Source organism: Dermochelys coriacea, chromosome 3 (genome assembly GCF_009764565.3).
Source record: "Dermochelys coriacea isolate rDerCor1 chromosome 3, rDerCor1.pri.v4, whole genome shotgun sequence".
Taxonomy (NCBI): Eukaryota; Metazoa; Chordata; order Testudines; family Dermochelyidae; genus Dermochelys; species Dermochelys coriacea.
In genome coordinates, this window is record NC_050070.1 from 28617255 (window position 1) to 28634959 (window position 17705).

Sequence of the window (17705 nt, forward strand, 5' to 3'; positions counted from 1 at the left end):
CATGTCAAGTGGGGTCCCACAGGGATTGGTCCTGGTTCTGTTCAATATCTTCATAAATGATTTAGATAATGGCATAGAGAGTACACTTATAAAGTTTGTGGATGATACCAAGCTGGGAGGGGTTGCAAATACTGTGGAGAATAGGATTAAAATTCAAAATGATCTTGACAAACTGGAGAAAGGGTCTGAAGTAAATAGAATGAAATTCAATAAGGACAAATGTAAAGTATTCAATTTAGGAAGGAACAATCCTACACACACATACAAAATGGGAAATGACTGCTTAGGAAGGAACACTCAGGAAAGGGATCTTGGGGATTACTGTGAATCACAGGCTAAATATAACACTGTTGCAAAAAAAAGCAAAGAGTATTCTGGGCTATATCAGCAGGAGTGATGTAAGCAAGACACAAGAAATATTTTTTCCACTCTACTCCATGTTGATAAGGCCTCAGCTCAAATATTGTGTTTAGTTCTGGGTGCCACTTTTCAGAAAAGACATGGACAAACTGGAGAAAGTCCAGAGAAGAGCAACAACTATGATTAAAGGCCTAGAACACATGACTTATGAGGCAAGGTTGAAAAAATTAGGTTTGTGTGACAGGATATGATCTGGACTGATGGACAGCTGTGTCCCCTCAATTCTCCAACTTGGGGTACTCATTACACAGCTTTGCTATGAGAGCTACCATTCCTGGTCTGCTCACACATAGCCTTCAGCATGTAACTCACTCTCAGTTATATTGTATGAGTGATATGGCCAGCCATTCATGAATTGCATTTCAGGACGACACCAGCAAACTTGCATTCACAGACTTTTCCTCAGAAATGTGTTTCTTGTACTTCTCAACACCCTCCTGGACAATACAAGCTCATATAAAGTCTGTCATTTCATTAATAGAAAATTATATGCACAAATCTTGTTATTTCAATAGAGTTTCCCAAATACAAGAAGCAATGGGTTTAAATTGCAGCAAGGGAGGTTTAGTTTGGACATGAGGAAAAACTTCCTAACTAGTTAAGCATTGGAACAAATTGCCTAGGGAGGTTGCAGAATCTCTGTCAGTGGAGGTTTTTAAGAACAAGTTAGACAAACACCTGTCAGGAATGGTCTAGTTATTGCTTAGTCCTGTGTGTAGTGAGTGCAGGGGTCTGAGTGCAGGGGTCTGAACAAGATGACCTATTGAGGTCCCTTCCTGTCCTATGCTTCTACAATTCTATGATCACATGATCCATGTACCAATAGAAATTCCTTAACCATGCTGAATTTGTTAACTGCGGTGGCCAGCAATTTCCTCTCCCTCCTCCAGATGGCATTCTGAGTTCATGGGGATCTATACAGGGGTGGGGCCAGGCCAGTGGGACACACATGGTCTACCTTCCCTCCTCCCCAACAGAGTTTTATCAGGAGAGGTATGTGATGGGGTACCTGTCCCACACTGGACTCTAAGGAATTAACAGAGCCCTAGGTAGGCTGCGGGGAGCAGCCAATCAGGGCCTGGCAAGCCTCTATAAGAAGATCTGCAGGGCAGAGCAGCTTCAGTCACTCCCTGGAGCTCGAGGATGGAGAAAAACTGGCTGCCTTGCAGGCTGAAGGTAGCTAGCAGTCTGGACAGAGCTGTGCTGCAGGCAGAGACCTGGGGAGATAAAGGCAGCTCCTGGCAGGCTGCAGGGATCTCCAGGCTAAGGCCATGAGGCAAGGGCAAAGAGGGTGCTGGGGCCTCACAGAAGTAACCCAGAGAAATCTACTGAGGAGTCAGAGAGGGTGCAGCAAACAGTGGCCTTCTACAGGGTCGTCCCCCTCTCCCTCTGCCCCTCGCCACTGGGGAAGAGGACGCCGTGGTCCTGGGATTGATGTGGGTCCAGGAACAGAAGAGATGATGGGCAGAGACCACCAGAGCAGGGAGCACAGGCTACCAGAGCTAATTCCAGTATAGGCCACAAGGAGGCACCCGGAGTGGTTAGGGCCCCCCATTACATGGTGATATAGTCCATTTCACTGGCGGGGAACCAGCCTTTCATGAGGGGTACAGAATTTTCCATGGTTTCAAACCCTCTCCACCCCCTCATAGACAGTATAAAGTACAAACCCTTCATCCTGGATAGATGTGTTGGTATCTTGGATCTCAAAAGGAAGAATGTAAACAGAAATTATAAGCAAAAATTATAAAGGGAGACAAGGTCTTTTGTTATAATCAGTAAAGAACAAATGTGATATTAATACTTTGAATCTTGTAGGTACTGAATGTACTCCTGGAATGCTTCATTTGACAGCTAAACACATTATACAATGGCCCTCATAGTTTCCTATCTTAAATAACTAACAGCTTGGTTTTGATTTTATCTGCTTTTACTAAGACAGTTATATGAGCATTCTGACCTTCAGTTAACTGCCTGTTTCCTTAAGCAGGGTGTATAGAGCATTAGAGCTCTGTTTAGTGAGCCACATTTAGTTATACAGTGTGATTATTGATCTGTACAAAAGATAGCATTGTTTTATTTTCCACATCTTTATGGTCCATCTACGTCATTAAAACCTATTTGTTATGACACGGCAGTCCCGGACACTTTTTCACCTGGCCCGTGTAGATGCAGTGCCTGACACAGTTCTGAATTGCCAGTATGTTGTAGTAGCCAGGCAAGGTACTAACAAACTTCAACAGGACTTTATTTTTTAAAGTGGAAACCTCTTTTCCAAGCTGCTGCTGCACCCTCAGTAGCTCTCTCCCAGCCTCTTCAACTCCTCCCCCGTCCTTCCTGTTTCCTGTCCTTTCAGACTCCCAACAGCCAGTGCTCCCAATTCTAATAATTACAAGCAACATCTGAACACCACACAGTGCATATGGGACCACCCAGCTTTGGATCTATTGGTTTATGCTATTGGTTTATGCTACAGCTCTTCAAAGTCCCAAGCTTTAGCTTGGTTTAAAACAGTTGTCCCAGATTCTGAACAGGCAACAAAGGTTTGGCTATTGCAGATGTTTAATTCTTGTTTGGGAGAACAATGAGTAAGGACACACAAAGGTTACTCTCCCTTACTCTATTTTTATTTACCTAGGAAATAATTCTGCTCCCTACTTCATGTGTTCAGAAGATCCTACACAGAGTGGAACTAATGCAGCTCTGCTGTGTGAAGGCAGAAATTTGCGATGCTATGTAGGGAGAAGTGGAGATTTCCTAAATACTATCTCATACACGGTCATTTGGGTACTTGGTAGGAGCAAATTTGGAGAGTGAATTCAAACCTCCCAATCTTTCCACATCCATGGAATGGAGTGTTAGGCCAGAGAGGCTACCATGCTCTTTGTGCTGGAGTAGCAACAGCAGAGTTATTCCACTTTTCCACTGTGGCCTAGGGAGAGAATTCTTTGCCTCCAAGGATTTCCCCAGACTGCACACCAATTACCTACAGGGAATAGAATCTGGCCCACTGTTACAATGAAATATCTGTATGAGGATGGTACAACACTTTATAGTGAAAAGTGCGATAAAAGTTGCAATCTGAAGTCTCTTCATCAATATTTTTTTCAAGCAATGGAGCTCGCAATTCATTTTTTAACCGACTCCTTCACCCCTCTCAGTTCTCCTTCACTGATTTCCTAAGGTTCCCTATGTTTTGGGTTGCTGACATGATGCTTTATGATAGCTCTGTCGGAATGAGCAAGACAACAAAAACTATGCAAACAACTATTCATTTATTCTGTTATTCTGGCATAAAAGCAGTGAGCCTCACTGATAAAGATGGTAGGATCATTTCTTACTGAATGATATATTTGCTTTCGTGGATTCCAGGTTCTTTATTTTAAACTATAATTTTTTTAACACATACTTTCTTAGCCTGGGCTATTCCCCAGTCTTCTGGAGATGCAGATACCCTCATATTAGTAACTCCAATACCTATTAACCACTTCTGTCTGCATCATTTCAACAGACCAATTAAAAAAAAGACAAGTATTTGCCCTATTTGAGCAGTGTTGAGTCTCTACATTGATACTAACACTGGAGTATGATTTTGCTCCCATTTAAAATCAGTGGTAAAACTCTCATTGACTTCAGTGAAAGCATAATTGGGCCCACAGCCCCGATGCACCTCTCAGTTATATTGTTGTGAGGTCAGTTTCTCTTTTAATAGTTTTATTGATTGATTATTTGAATTGTGGTAGCACACAGAGGATACCATTGTGTATGTCATGGATCCCATTGTGCTGGACACAGAACAAAAAGGTGCTCCCAGCCCTAAAGAGCTTGCAATCTAAGGAGAAGACAATAGACAGAGAAGAATTAAAAGTAATAATAAGACACTAAGGTGTGTTTATCCACAAGCATTTTGTGGTTTGCTTATAATTTTTGATAGTATGGTGGCTGCTTATTATATGAAACATTGATTTTTTTCTATCTCCCTCCAACCCATTTCTTTGACCTTCACAAATCAGCATATGGCTGGCCTGTATTTTCTGGTTCTCTCTAATAATATTTGAATATACAGTATTTGATAGGCTGTATTGTGCTGAGAGTTGGGATTTCCTCCTAACTTGAAATGCTACTGTTGAATTCACTTGTGACTATTAACAGAAAGTCTTAGCTCTTTAGCACCAAAGGTTTGATTAGAGCCAGCAATAAGCAAAAAGCTTATTTTAGTCTCTCTCTCTCTCTCTTTCAAATAAAAGGACATTGTCAGTTCAAGTGTAATTAAACAGTACCTTTTAAAACTTGCTTGGCTTAGTATGTCATCTTAATTACTATACAGTGCATATCATGCTCTGTTACATCTGCATTTTGCATTACACCTCTTTACAATGGCATAGAATGCTAATATAAAACACGATAATGTGTTAGCAGAAGGATAGCAAGAGGGCTCGAGGTATATTTTGATCACCTTTGGATTGATTTCTCTAGTTATTTATTATTTTATCTTTGGGTAACAAGAAGGATGGTTGAGTTATTTGGTGACAAGAATCTTCCCCACCCTCCACTCCATGCACACGATTGTGTTCTCTTTTTAGCTGTGCCTGGCTCCACCTAAAGGAGACATAAAGGAAGAAAAGTTAAACAGGAGAAAGGCGAGGGGATACAATTAAGAAACAAACATGAAGGAAAGGACATGTAGGCGCATCAGCTCAATGTGCCATAGTGTTTCTCTAAATTAAGGTCTTGTCTAAACACAAAAGTTGTACCATCTTATACCAGTACAACATTGCTAGTGTGGACATAGTTACAGTGATATAAAGTGCTTATGCTTACATAGCTTATTCCCCTTCCATATAAGAAGGGGAATGAGCTAAGCACTTTAATATTGGTATGATTGTGTCCACACTATGGGTCACATCTGTATAACTATTACAGTAAAAAATTGCACCTCTAACCAAAATAGTTGTAGCAGTACAAAATCTGTGTGTAGACCAGGCCTTAAATCATGGTGCGCAGAATTTTCAAAAGTGCCCAGCACTGGCCTAACTGTCTCACACTGATTGAACGGGTACAATGTTAGGCCAACATTAAACACACTTCAATATCTCATTCATACAGATGTTTCTTTCTGTGGTGTAAGTAGAGGAGAGCAAAGATTTTTTTCATAGGTCTGGCTCCTTGCTGTAGTTTCAGTTTAGCAAAGTGACTGCACACAAGTTCCCAGGAATTCATTCTAATAGAGAATGAATTATCACACACATAATGTGATTAATGTGTATATGAAAATAAGCTTTGCTATAAGTAAAGAAATATAAGAGTAAGCTTCTCATGGCCATTTATGAATATAATCACTATATCCATCTTATTCCAGAAATCCATGTAATTTCACATTCAAATAAAAGTTCTTATGTGCATATATCAAATTTAACAAAGGTAGTATGAAAATCACTTTGTCATCTCTCTGATGAACCAGTGTTACAATATATTATACATGTCAAAATCAATATAAGTGCTAAATATTGCAATGTAATTATATGTACCAACATTTTTCCTATTTAAATTGAAGAAATCATATTTCTTAATACATTTGGCTGTTGTAAAAATATGTACATATAAAATAAGGCTAACTATCATAGTGAAGCTTAAAGATCCCCACTGAGACTGGGGCCCCATTGTGCAAAGTGGTGTACTGTCCCACATAATAAGAGACATAATCCCTGCCCTGAAGTACTTGCAGTCTAAATACACAAGACAGACAAAGGGTTGTTGAAAGAAAGTATTATCCCTACATTTCTGAAGAGGAATTGAGACTCCAGGTGACTTGCTCAAGGTCTCTCAGGGAGCCTATGGCAGAGCCAGAACTGAATGTTCTCCTGACTCCTAGTCCAGTGCATTAAACACCAGATCATCTGTCCTACCTCACTACCCAAGCAATGGAGGTAGCATAAAACTTTTAGGCTTATCATGAAGAGTAGATGTAAGAATAAATTCTTAAAAAAAGAAGAAATTATACAGCAAAGGAGGACTCCTTTTGTAAGGGTCACGATGAAGTAAAGATGCACAAATAATGGATGCAGTACTAAGTTGCTGAAAAAATTTAAGGAAGGAATAGAATAAGGTGATGTATACATAGAGGGCCAGAAGTAAATAATTCTGAAAAAAATTGTTTTGGGTCAAGTTGAAAATGAAGTATTTCAAAGTTTTCAGCAAATCGAAGAGTCAAAAATCATTTTGTTTTATCCACCCTGAAATGAAATGGTTTGTTTTAATTTCAGGCAAGATGGGGTTTGTTTGTTTGTTTGTTTTTACATTTTTACATTCTTAACAAATACAATTTAAAGCAACTTCTAAACCAAGTTGTTTTGACTTGAAAAATCAAAATCTTTCATTTCAAAAATGTCAAAATGAAATATATCAATTTTTCAGAATGTTTTTGGTTTTGACTCAGTTTAGTGAAACCAACATGAATTCATGAAATGTTTTGGTGTCAGCAAATCTTCATTTTTTCCCATTAAAGAAGGTTCAGCCTGTGACATTACTGACATAACCTGTGACCGTATAGATCATGTTTGCAACCGTTATATATTTGCAGCAGATATTGTACAAAGGTTGTCATGTAAGGTGTCTATGGAAAGGTTATGGTTTGTTGATTATGATTATGCTATCTGTATGGGTATATCATTTTTGTAGTTGAAGTTATGAATATTGGCTATGTACTTGTATATCAATGTGTTTTGATTCTAAGTAGCCTCAGTGGAGAATTTGTTCAGCTTCTTGAGACGGGACTATTCTCGGTAAGTGCCCAGTCAAGAAACACTTAACTGACAATAGACTTTTGGAGACGCCAATCCACATCTGAGCTTTCCAAGGTACATTCAAACTAACATGTAAACAATGTTGTCGGCCTGTAAAGAACTGAGTCATGCAGGGACATGTGGCTTGCCCATGTGACTCCAGGCTCTATATTGCTGCTGTAATTGTCCACAGGGCAGAGAATATAAAATGCTGCTGCATCTCCTCTATCTTGTCTTCACTCCTGCTTCATACCCCCAGAGGAACCTTGCTACAAACTGAAGCTCTGAACAAAGGACTGAATGACAGTACACCTGTGGATGTACTCCAGAGACTTGACTTGAACCTGCAGTTTATTTTATCACTGCCACAAGCCTGAACCAAGAACTTTGCCATTACTGTATGTAATTGATTCCATTTAACCAATTCTAGCTCTCATCTATATTTCTTTCTTTTATGAATAAACCTTTAGGTTTTAGATTCTAAAGGATTGGCAACAGCATGATTTGTGGGTAAGATCTGACTTGTATATTGACCTGGTCTGGGGCTTGGTCCTTTGGGATCAGGAGAGCCTTTTTTTTTTACTGGGGTAAAACAGTAAAACCATAACCATTCATCTCCATAATGAGTGGCAGTGGTGTTGATACTGGGAAACTGGAGAGTCTAAGGAAATTACTTGTGTGACTTATGGTTAGCCAGTGGGGTGAGACCGAAGTCCTCTCTGTTTGGCTGGTTTGGTTTGCCTTGATGTGCAAAGGAACCACAGCCTTGGGCTGTAACTGCCCTGCTTTAAGCAATTTGTCCTGAATTGATACTCTCAGAAGTGTCCTACCAAGGGCGGCATCATTACACAGCTGAAATCTGATTTTGCCCAGCTCTAATATTCATATGTTCATTAGCTTTAGTGGGAACAGGATTGGGCCTACTGTACTTCAAATTAAATTTTTTTATTCCATCTTTATGCAGTTGAGAACACAATTTGCACATGAAGCCTGACCCAAAACCTATGAAAGCCAATGCATCTTTCCATTGACTTCTACAGACCCTGGATTAGGTTCACTGTCCTTAACAACTTTGATATAAAGAAGAATGAACTGGGTCAAAAAAGCTACTGTAACATAGTGTATAAAAAGCCTCTTTTTAATTTCCTCAGCCATTTCTGGCCAGCAAGGCTTTACGTTAGGTTATTATTTTTAGCTAGGGCTCTCACTGTGGTTATCTGTAGTTGTATTTTTTCCCCCTATTATTTCCAGTTCCGTGTTTGTTCTTTGTGTTTAAAATGCTGTACCGTATATTGAATTGGTGGCTCTGCTTATACTTTTTTTAGGGTTGCATCAAGCTGTACATTAATGCATTTTGTATTTGTGCAAAATAAATGTGTCATGTAAGTGAAGTCATGACTGAAGTATGGGTATTGAAGGGTATGTGCTGTTTAGGAAAGACAGAAATAAAGGCAAATGTGGTGGAGTAGCATTGTATGTCAATGATGAGGTAGACTGTAAAGAAAGAAGAAGTGATGGAATGGATAAGCTAGAGTCTGTCTGGGCAAAAATCACGTTGGGGAAGAAAGCTACTAGAGCCTCCCCAAAGATAGTGCTTGAGGTGTGCTGTAGACCACTGGGATCTGATTTGGATATGGATAGAGAACTCTTTAATGTTTTCAATGAAGTAAATACTAATGTGAATTGTGTGATCATGAGAGACTTTAACTTCCCAGATATAGATTGGAGGACAAGTGCTAGTAATAATAATAGGGCTCAGATTTTCCTGGATACAATAGCTGATGGATTCCTTCACCAAGTAGTTGCTGAACCAACAAGAGGGGATGCCATTTTAGATTTGGTTTTGGTGAGCAGTGAGGACCTCATGGAAGAAATGGGTGGAGGGGACAATCTTGGTTTGAGTGATCATGAGCTAATTCAGTTCAAACTAAATGGAAGGATAAACAAAAATAAATCTGTGACTAGGGTTTTTGATTTAAAAAAGGCTAACTTTAAAAAATTAAGGAAATTAGTTAGGGAAGTGGATTGGACTGAAAAGCTTGTGGATCTAAAGGCAGAGGAGGCCTGGAATTACTTCAAGTCAAGGTTGCAGAAACTATCAGAAGCCTGCATCCCAAGAAAGGGGAAAAAATTCATAGGCAGGAGTTGTAGACCAAGCTGGATGAGCAAGCATCTCAGAGAGGTGATTAAGAAAAAGTAGAAAGCCTACAAGGAGTGGAAGATGGGAGGGATTAGCAAGGAAAGCTACCTTACTGAAGTCAGAACATGTAGGGATAATGTGAGAGAAGCCAAAACCCGTGTAGAATTGGACCTTGCAAAGGGAATTAAAAGCAATAGTAAAATGTTCTATAGCCATATTAAAAAGAAGAAAACAAAGAAAAAAGACGTGGATGGAGTGGAGGATGGAATGGAGGTTAAGGATAATCTAGGCATGGCCCAGTGTCTAAACAAATACTTTGCCTCAGTCTTTAACGAGACTAATGAGAAGCTTAGGGATAACAGTAGGACGACAAATGGGAATGAGGATGTGGAGGTAGATATTACCACATCCGAGGTAGAAGCCAAACTCGAACAGCTTAATGGGACTAAATCGGGGGGGGCCTGGCTAATCTTCATCCAAGAATATTAAAGGAACTGGCACATGAAATTGCAAGCCCATTAGCAAGAATTTTTAATCAATCTGTAAACTCGAGGGTTGTACCATATGACTGGAGAATTGCTAACATAGTTCCTACTTTTAAGAAAGGTAAAAAAAAAAAAAAAGTGATCCGGGTAACTACAGGCCTGTTAGTTTGACATCTGTAGTATGCAAGGTCTTGGAAAAATTTTTTGAAAGTGAAAGTAGTTAAGGACATTAAGGTCAATGGTAATTGGGACAAAATACAACATGGCTTTACAAAAGGTAGATCATGTCAAACCAACCTGATCTCCTTCTTTGAGAAGATAACAGATTTTTTAGACAAAGGGAACGCAGTGGATCTAATTTACCTCAATTTCATTGAGGCATTTGCTTCAGTTCCACATGGAGAATTATTAGCTAAATTGGAAAAGATGGGATCAATATGAAAATTGAAAGGTGGATAAGGAACTGGTTAAAGCGGAGACTACAGCAGGTCACACTGAAATGTGAACTGTCAGGCTGGAAGGAGGTTACTAGTGGAGTTCTTCAGGGATCGGTTTTGGGACCAATCTTATTTAATCTTTTTATTACTGACCTTGGCACAAAAAGTGGCAATGTGCAAATAAAGTTTGCAGATGATACAAAGCTGGGAGGTATTGCCAATACAGACAAGGACCGGGATATCACACAGGAAGATCTGGATGACCTTGTAAACTGTAATAATAGTAATAGGTTGAACTTTAATAGTGAAAAGTGCAAGGTCATACATTTAGGAATTACTGTTATAAACTGGGGATGCATCACTTGGAAGTAACAGAGGAGGAGAAGGACCTCGGAGTAGTGGTTGATCACAGGATGACTATGTGCTGCCAATGTGATATGGCCGTGAAAAAAGCTAATGCGGTCTTGGGATGCATCAGGCGAGGTATTCCAGTAGAGATAAGAAGATGTTAGTACAGTTATACAAGGCACTGGTGAGACCTCATCTGGAATATTGTGTGCAGTTCTGGTCTCCCATGTTTAAAAAGGATGAATTCAAACTGGAGCAGGTACAGAGAAGGGCTACTAGGATGATCCGAGGAATGGAATACTTGTTTTATGAAAGGAGACTCAAAGAGCTTGGCTTGTTTAGCCTAACCAAAAGAAGGCTGAGAGGAGATATGATTGCTATCTATAAATATATCAGAGAGATAAATAACATGGAGGGAGAAGAATTATTTAAGCTCAGTACCAATGTGGACACAAGAACAAATGGATATAAACTGGCCATCAGGAAGTTTAGACTTGAAATTAGACAAAGGTTTCTAACAATCAGAGGAGTGAAGTTCTGGAACAGCCTTCCAGGGGAAGCAGTGGGGGCAAAAGACATATCTGGCTTCAAGACTTAGCTTGATAAGTTTATGGAGGAGATGATATGATGAGATAGCCTAATTTTGGCAATTAATTGTCAACTATTAGCGGTAAATATGCCCAATGGCCTATGATGGGATGTTAGATGGATTGGGATCTGAGTTACTACAGAGAATTCTCTCCTGGGTGTCTGGCTGGTGAGTCTTGCCCACATTCTCAGGGTTTAGCTGATCGCCATATTTGGGGTCGGGAAGGAATTTTCCTCCAGGGCAGGTTGGCAGAGGCCATGTGGTTTTTCACCTTCCTCTGCAGCGTGGGGCACGGGTCACTTGCTGGAGGATTCTCTGCACCTTGAAGTCTTTAAACCACGAGTTGAGGACTTCAATAGCTCAGACATAAGTTAGGGGTTTGTTACAGGAGTTGGTGGGTGAGATTCTGTGGCCTGCATTGTGCAGGAGCTCAGAATAGATGATCATACTGGTCCCTTCTGACCTTAAAATCTATGAAGTGTCAATCATATCTTATTTCTACCTTTTTTGTTTATCTTTAATTCCTAACCTATAGTTTTCTAGTATGAATTTGTTACAAGAATATTTTCAAGTTAATTAAAAAGAATCTAAGTTCAGAATCACTAGGATTGCCAAAATGTTCAAATTAGGTCTTTAAAGTTACATACTGTAATCCTCATTTTTGTGCTTAGCTAAGAATCTGATTCAAGGCTCATTGAAGTCAATAAAAAGATTCTTATTAACTGAAATGGGCTTTAGACAAAACCTTAAGCAGCCTGATTTTTCAGAGATGCTGAGTACTCACAGCACTTATAGATTCATAGATACTAAGGTCAGAAGGGACCATTCTGATCATCTAGTCCGACCTCCTGCACAACGCAGGCCACAGAATCTCACCCACCCACTCCTATGAAAAACCTCACCTATGTCTGAGCTATTGAAGTCCTCAAATCGTGGTTTAAAGACTTCAAGGAGCAAAGAATCCTCCCTCAAGTGACCCGTGCCCCACGCTACAGAGGAAGGCGAAAAACCTCCAGGGCCTCTTCCAATCTGCCCTGGAGAAAAATTCCTTCCCGACCCCAAATGAGGCGATCAGCTAAACCCTGAGCATATGGGCAAGATTCATCAGCCAGATACTAAAGAAAATTCTTTCCTGGGTAACTCAGATCCCATCCATCTAATATCTCATCTCAGGGGATTCGGCCTATTTACCCTGAATATTTAAAGATCAATTAATTACCAAAATCACATTATCCCATCATACCATCTCTTCCATAAACTTATTGAGTATAATCTTAAAGCCAGATAGATCTTTTGCCCCCACTGCTTCCCTTGGAAGGCTATTCCAAAACTTCACTCCTCTGATGATTAGAAACCTTTGTCTAATTTCAAGTCTAAACTTCCTGGTGGCCAGTTTATACCCATTTTTCTTGTGTCCACATTGTTGCTGAGCTTAAATAATTCCTCTCCCTCTCCTGTATTTATCCCTCTGATATATTTATAGAGGACAATCATATCTCCCCTCAACCTTATGGGCCAGTATATGGGAAAAAAAGTCAATGGTGTAGCTATTGAACTACTTCAGTTCATTTGGCAGACTTTCCCCACCTTAGTACAGTATATGGTTGGATATCTTTTCCATGTTAAAGATATCTTCCTATGACTAGATTATAAAATAAGCATTGTCTGAACTACTGGGTCCTGATTTTCATGTCCAATAGAACAGCTGTGTAAGGGTTCCACTGCATAAAACTCCCCTAAGGCTGGTAGATGGCACGTGGATGATCTTCCTCTTCCCCTCCCACTCCAACATTACACTAGGGTATCCTAGGATAGCAAGAGTTGCTGCAGTGGCTCTTATACTATCCCTCGTTTTTAATCCCCACCCCAGCATAGGAAGCATGGCTCAGGGTAAAGGGGCATGTTCAGGATATCCCTATGCCCCAGTTAGCCCGGATTGACAGAATACCCCTTTGAGACCATTGGCTACTGGTGTAGTTTAGATCATCCATAAAGCTGCTCAAATCTGTCTAGAGTATCGGGAGTATCAGCAAAAAATCAGCTCCAGGATTGGGGTAAAGAGGCACAAAAGGATCATTTACACACCCATTCTACTTTACCCAGGCTGTTTGCATAGCTCTTGATGTCATTTTAACAGCTCTTTAGCACAATGATGCCTTTTGGTGATTGGATATATGTTGAGGTCTTTCAAGGTCACATATGTTTTTCTTTGAATTAAGTCAATGATTTTTCATACTTGCAATCCAATGAATCATCTAATTACAAGGACTATTGGCACAGATACTGTATGCCACACATTATAAACAGAATAATCACATTTCATACATGGTCAGATATGCCAGAAGGTTCTTTTTAAAAATTGTCCACAGTGTATGGAGTGGGAGGAATCATTTGCACTGGAAAATATTTCTGCTGGGTTATCTAATCTATCCCTTTGCATCCAGGCAGGGTTTAGAAACCAAAAAGTAGTTTGGGCACATGGAATCTGATCCAAAATATTTCACTAGTAAAAGAATAATTCAGCTCTACCATGTGACACCTATAAAAGGAGCCATGTTTGAAAGAGTTAGCAATTTTAAATAGCCAAATTAAACAAGATATACTTAAGACTTATTATCCCCTTCTCAGAAGTTTCATAAACTAACCTGCCCATGGAAGCTCTGAGTTCTTTTAGTGAAGCTTTAATAAGTTTCAGTGCTTAATTGTGTCATGTCAATAGTCCATTCCTCTTGTCAAGTTCAAACTTGTATAGACAGAAAACATAGCACTATTCTTACTGCATGGACTGGAATCACTATCATCACTCCCACTACTCAACTTTCTACACTTGCCTTTGTTTTGAATTGTAACACAAGAGCAAGTGCCACCACAGAACCAGTACTATTAAAAGTGACATATCTGCTGTTGCTGATTGACTAATGATGTATCATTACTTCCAGTAATATCATGTTTCAGAGGTGATATTTTTCTGAAGTTATAAAAATCTCATAACAGCTCCTTTAGGAAATGTCATGTCTTCAGATAAGATGGACTTGTACAGGCTTTTCTTGGCAGTTACTAGGATAGGATGTTTTGTTATCCATTTGTCTTTGAAGGGTGTGAAATAACAATAACATTACTTAGCACATCTCAACTGTGGATCTCGAAGCATTTAAAGGTGGGCAAATAAGCATTATTATCCCCAGGTTTACAGATAGCGAAGCTTAGGTACAGTGAGATTACGTAACTGTGCCACAAGAAACTCTTACTGTCAACTGGCAAGACGGTGCAACAGGGTTACAGAGATGTCGTGGGTCTGGTGTATACATTCTAATTCACCAAAGAGTGTCTTCTGAGGTCTCAAATGACAGCTGGTGTCAAACTGGTCATCAGTATCACTGTGAAACACATACACAGATGTTGTGTAAGGAGTTATGCATATAAAGTGAAATTATAAGGTTTGTGTCTAGGGACTGGTCATCAGCAAATGTGAAAAACAGATTTCCTGTCAGACAAGAAATGTTTGTCTAGCTGGCTGTTTACATGTAAATAAAGTACTGTATAGTTTTCAATGGGTTTAATATCACCAGTCTGAACTGAATGTTAATGGAGGATTGTAAAAATGTGAAAGAGAGAAAAGTGACAGGAAGAGGCAAACAGCAGCAGTAGGAGGGGGGACTGTATCTTGAGGTGCCATGAAAGTTTTCTCTATTATATTTGGTGGACAAAATAGATATCCTGTCATCCTTCACCTAGGAAGTAAACAGACAGTGAACTTTCTTCATGAAAGAGGGATCTCAGCCAGACGTGGAGAGCACTTTAGGTGAGATAAGCTACTTTAGATAGGAGGTTAACCTGTTAGTTAAGTTTAGTCTCTCATAGTCTCTATGATTTTGTTTTTATATGTAATCTTTTGTTTCCAATATTCTCACTCGCTATCACTTGAATCTCTGTTCTTTGATAATAAACTTATTCTTGTTTTCACTCTAAATATATCTCAGTGCTGTGGTGTTAAAGTGGAGATCCTGAGTTGAATCTTACAGGTTGGTGTGTACTGTTCCTTTGGGGACAGCAGACCTGGAGATTCTGTGAGTGTCCAGTACATAAGGGTCTGGATACTAGGGGAATTGCTCTGAGGACATGCGGGTTGGTGTGTGCCTATTGCTAACCTGTACAGAGAGTGAGGTCTGCTGGGATCTGGAAGGCACTGTTTGCATTGCCAGAGGCTGATGTTTTCAGAGAATTGATCCACAGCAGGAACAGACAAAACTCCCTCATGCTAAGGACAGGTTGTGATGAGGGTGCTTCACACCCCTGGGTGCCTTGGGGCGCATCACAATGACTTGTAGAAGGTCACACAGCCAAGAATAGAGCTCAGCTCTTATGACACAGTCCACTCTACTACCCACCTACCATGTAAATGCAGTCCCTTATTTCCGGAAATCAAATCAGGTGCTGTGCTCCAAAATGAGTTGTCAGCAGTAGGCCCAAACTTTGAACTGTCTCCCTTTTTAATATCATTTTCTAAAGTTTATGAAATGCCAAGAAGCTCCATTGTCATGAACTATACATGTCTAATATTTCCTTGTATTTTCAGCTTTGTTTGCCGTATGGTTATGCTTATTTGTAATTTTCATCCTACATTTCTCTGTTATGTTCAATACAACCTCAGCTATTTTCAATCTAAGGTTATCTACTAGAAGCACTAAAAGCAGAAAACTAATCATCAGAAGTAATTTCAGAAGTTCTTTATCTTTTTTCATTGATATTTCTTTATTCTTTTCCCATTTTCACATTCTATGTCTAATTTAGATTGTAATCCAGTTGGGACAGAGATAATGTATATTTTAATCTCATGGTGTTATATATGAATGTTCAATAATAATAATGGCATTATACCAGAAATAGCTGATCTAGACACTCTGAGGGTATGAGGATCTATGCCCTCCTTTCATTTTTGTTTGGCTCTGATCCTAGTCTATCAAAAAAATTGAGAGTCCTATATTGGTGGTTCTTGTATCTAGTCATATTGAACTCCATGAAAACTAGTTAAATGGAAAAAAATAATTAATAAATCCAATAGCAAAGCCATGTGATGACATACTAATGAGAACAGTGCTGGAGTTCTATCCTGTAACACTTCTGCAGTATTCCAATGGGTGTCACCCAGAAAGAAGCACAATCAGACCCATAGACAACTAGGTTCCCATACTTCAAAAACTGCATCTGGATGTTGGCAAATGGCAAGACCTTCCCCTATCACTGTGGGACAGGATCCATCTGTTAGAAGCGAACATCCTACCATTCCTGCTCTACCACTTTTAAGTCCTGCCAGTACTGTTACCACTTTTATCTAAAAGCCTTAGATCATATGAGTAAAAACTTCCTCTGGAAAGGCAAAAATTTCCAAATGACTAAAATGTAACTAAGCAAAGAGATAAAGAGAATTTGGCACTTTCTAGCTGGAAAAACCCACCCAAAGAATTAAATAAAAACAAAACCCTCCAGCCCCATTCTTCCTTTTCATTCCACCCTCCCGCAAATGTGGCACGAACACAACACTTGCAAATCATCACCCTTCATGTGTTTATATGCCTGTCCCTTACCTTTTTCTGCCTTATTTGTTTAGACTATAAGCTTGGTGAGTCAGGGAATGTTTCTTATTCTGCTCATGCCTAGCATAACAGGACCTGATTCTCGGTATCTAGGCACTAGCATAATATAAATAATAAATGCGAACAACAACAATATAGCCTCAACAATGTATATAATCTCATATATATATCTGACATACCCTCACTTTATATGATTCTCCCAGTCTGTTTCAGCACACGGCCCAACTATCGACAATAAGCAAACAAGCTGTTGAGAAAGGGAAAGAGAATAATGCTAAAAAATAGTATATTATTGATCGGTATGACCTCATCTGGAATAGTCTTCGTGTTTGGTCATCCGATGCCCAAAAGCATATGACATAAATGTACAGTGTCCAGAGAGAGACAACCATATGGTTAAAGGAATGAAAAACTCCTATATGGGGAGAGGTTCTAAGAGGTGACATGACTGAGATATATTAAATAATGAATGGTAAATCAGTTTACCCTTTCCTATAATACAAAATTAATATCTATGAAAAACATAGGGACATGCTGTAGTATTAAAATCAATAGATTTAATACTGGTAAATGAAAAGGAACTGTGGAACTCACTGCCACAAGGTATTATTCAGACAAATAGGTAAGAGCCAGATTATGATAGGTTCTTGTGTAGGTATGCTTTTAATTTCTTGGTCTAAATACACTGTAAACTCCTTAGATCTCAGACTCTCTCTTGCTAACTGTATATACAGTATCTAGCACAATGGGGCCCTGTTCTCAATTCAGGCCTCTAGGTGCTACTGTAATCCTTACCTTAGACCTCGGTTCCTCCTGTACCACTGACACATCAGATAGAACAGTTCCTCCATTTATTATTGCTAGCTGTGGTACTTCTTCTCAAGTGATGCCAGTGTATTCAATACCCTCT

General features: G+C 39.5%; 1 long non-coding RNA gene across 3 annotated transcripts in view; it reads right to left on the reverse strand.

The window, feature by feature from the left end:
- Positions 1-4269: 4269 nt before the first annotated feature.
- Positions 4270-17705, reverse strand: part of LOC119853838 — a 37791-nt gene continuing 24355 nt past the window's right edge. For 2 of the 3 annotated variants that reach the window (XR_006280434.1, XR_005292241.2), the window contains exons 2-4: positions 16975-17042; positions 14450-14578; positions 4270-5019 (exon numbers count right to left, since the gene is read on the reverse strand). This is a non-coding gene — a long non-coding RNA (uncharacterized LOC119853838). Of the gene's footprint in view, positions 5020-14428; positions 14579-16974; positions 17043-17705 lie in introns of all 3 variants that reach the window. The other variant, XR_006280435.1, reaches the window with a different exon arrangement.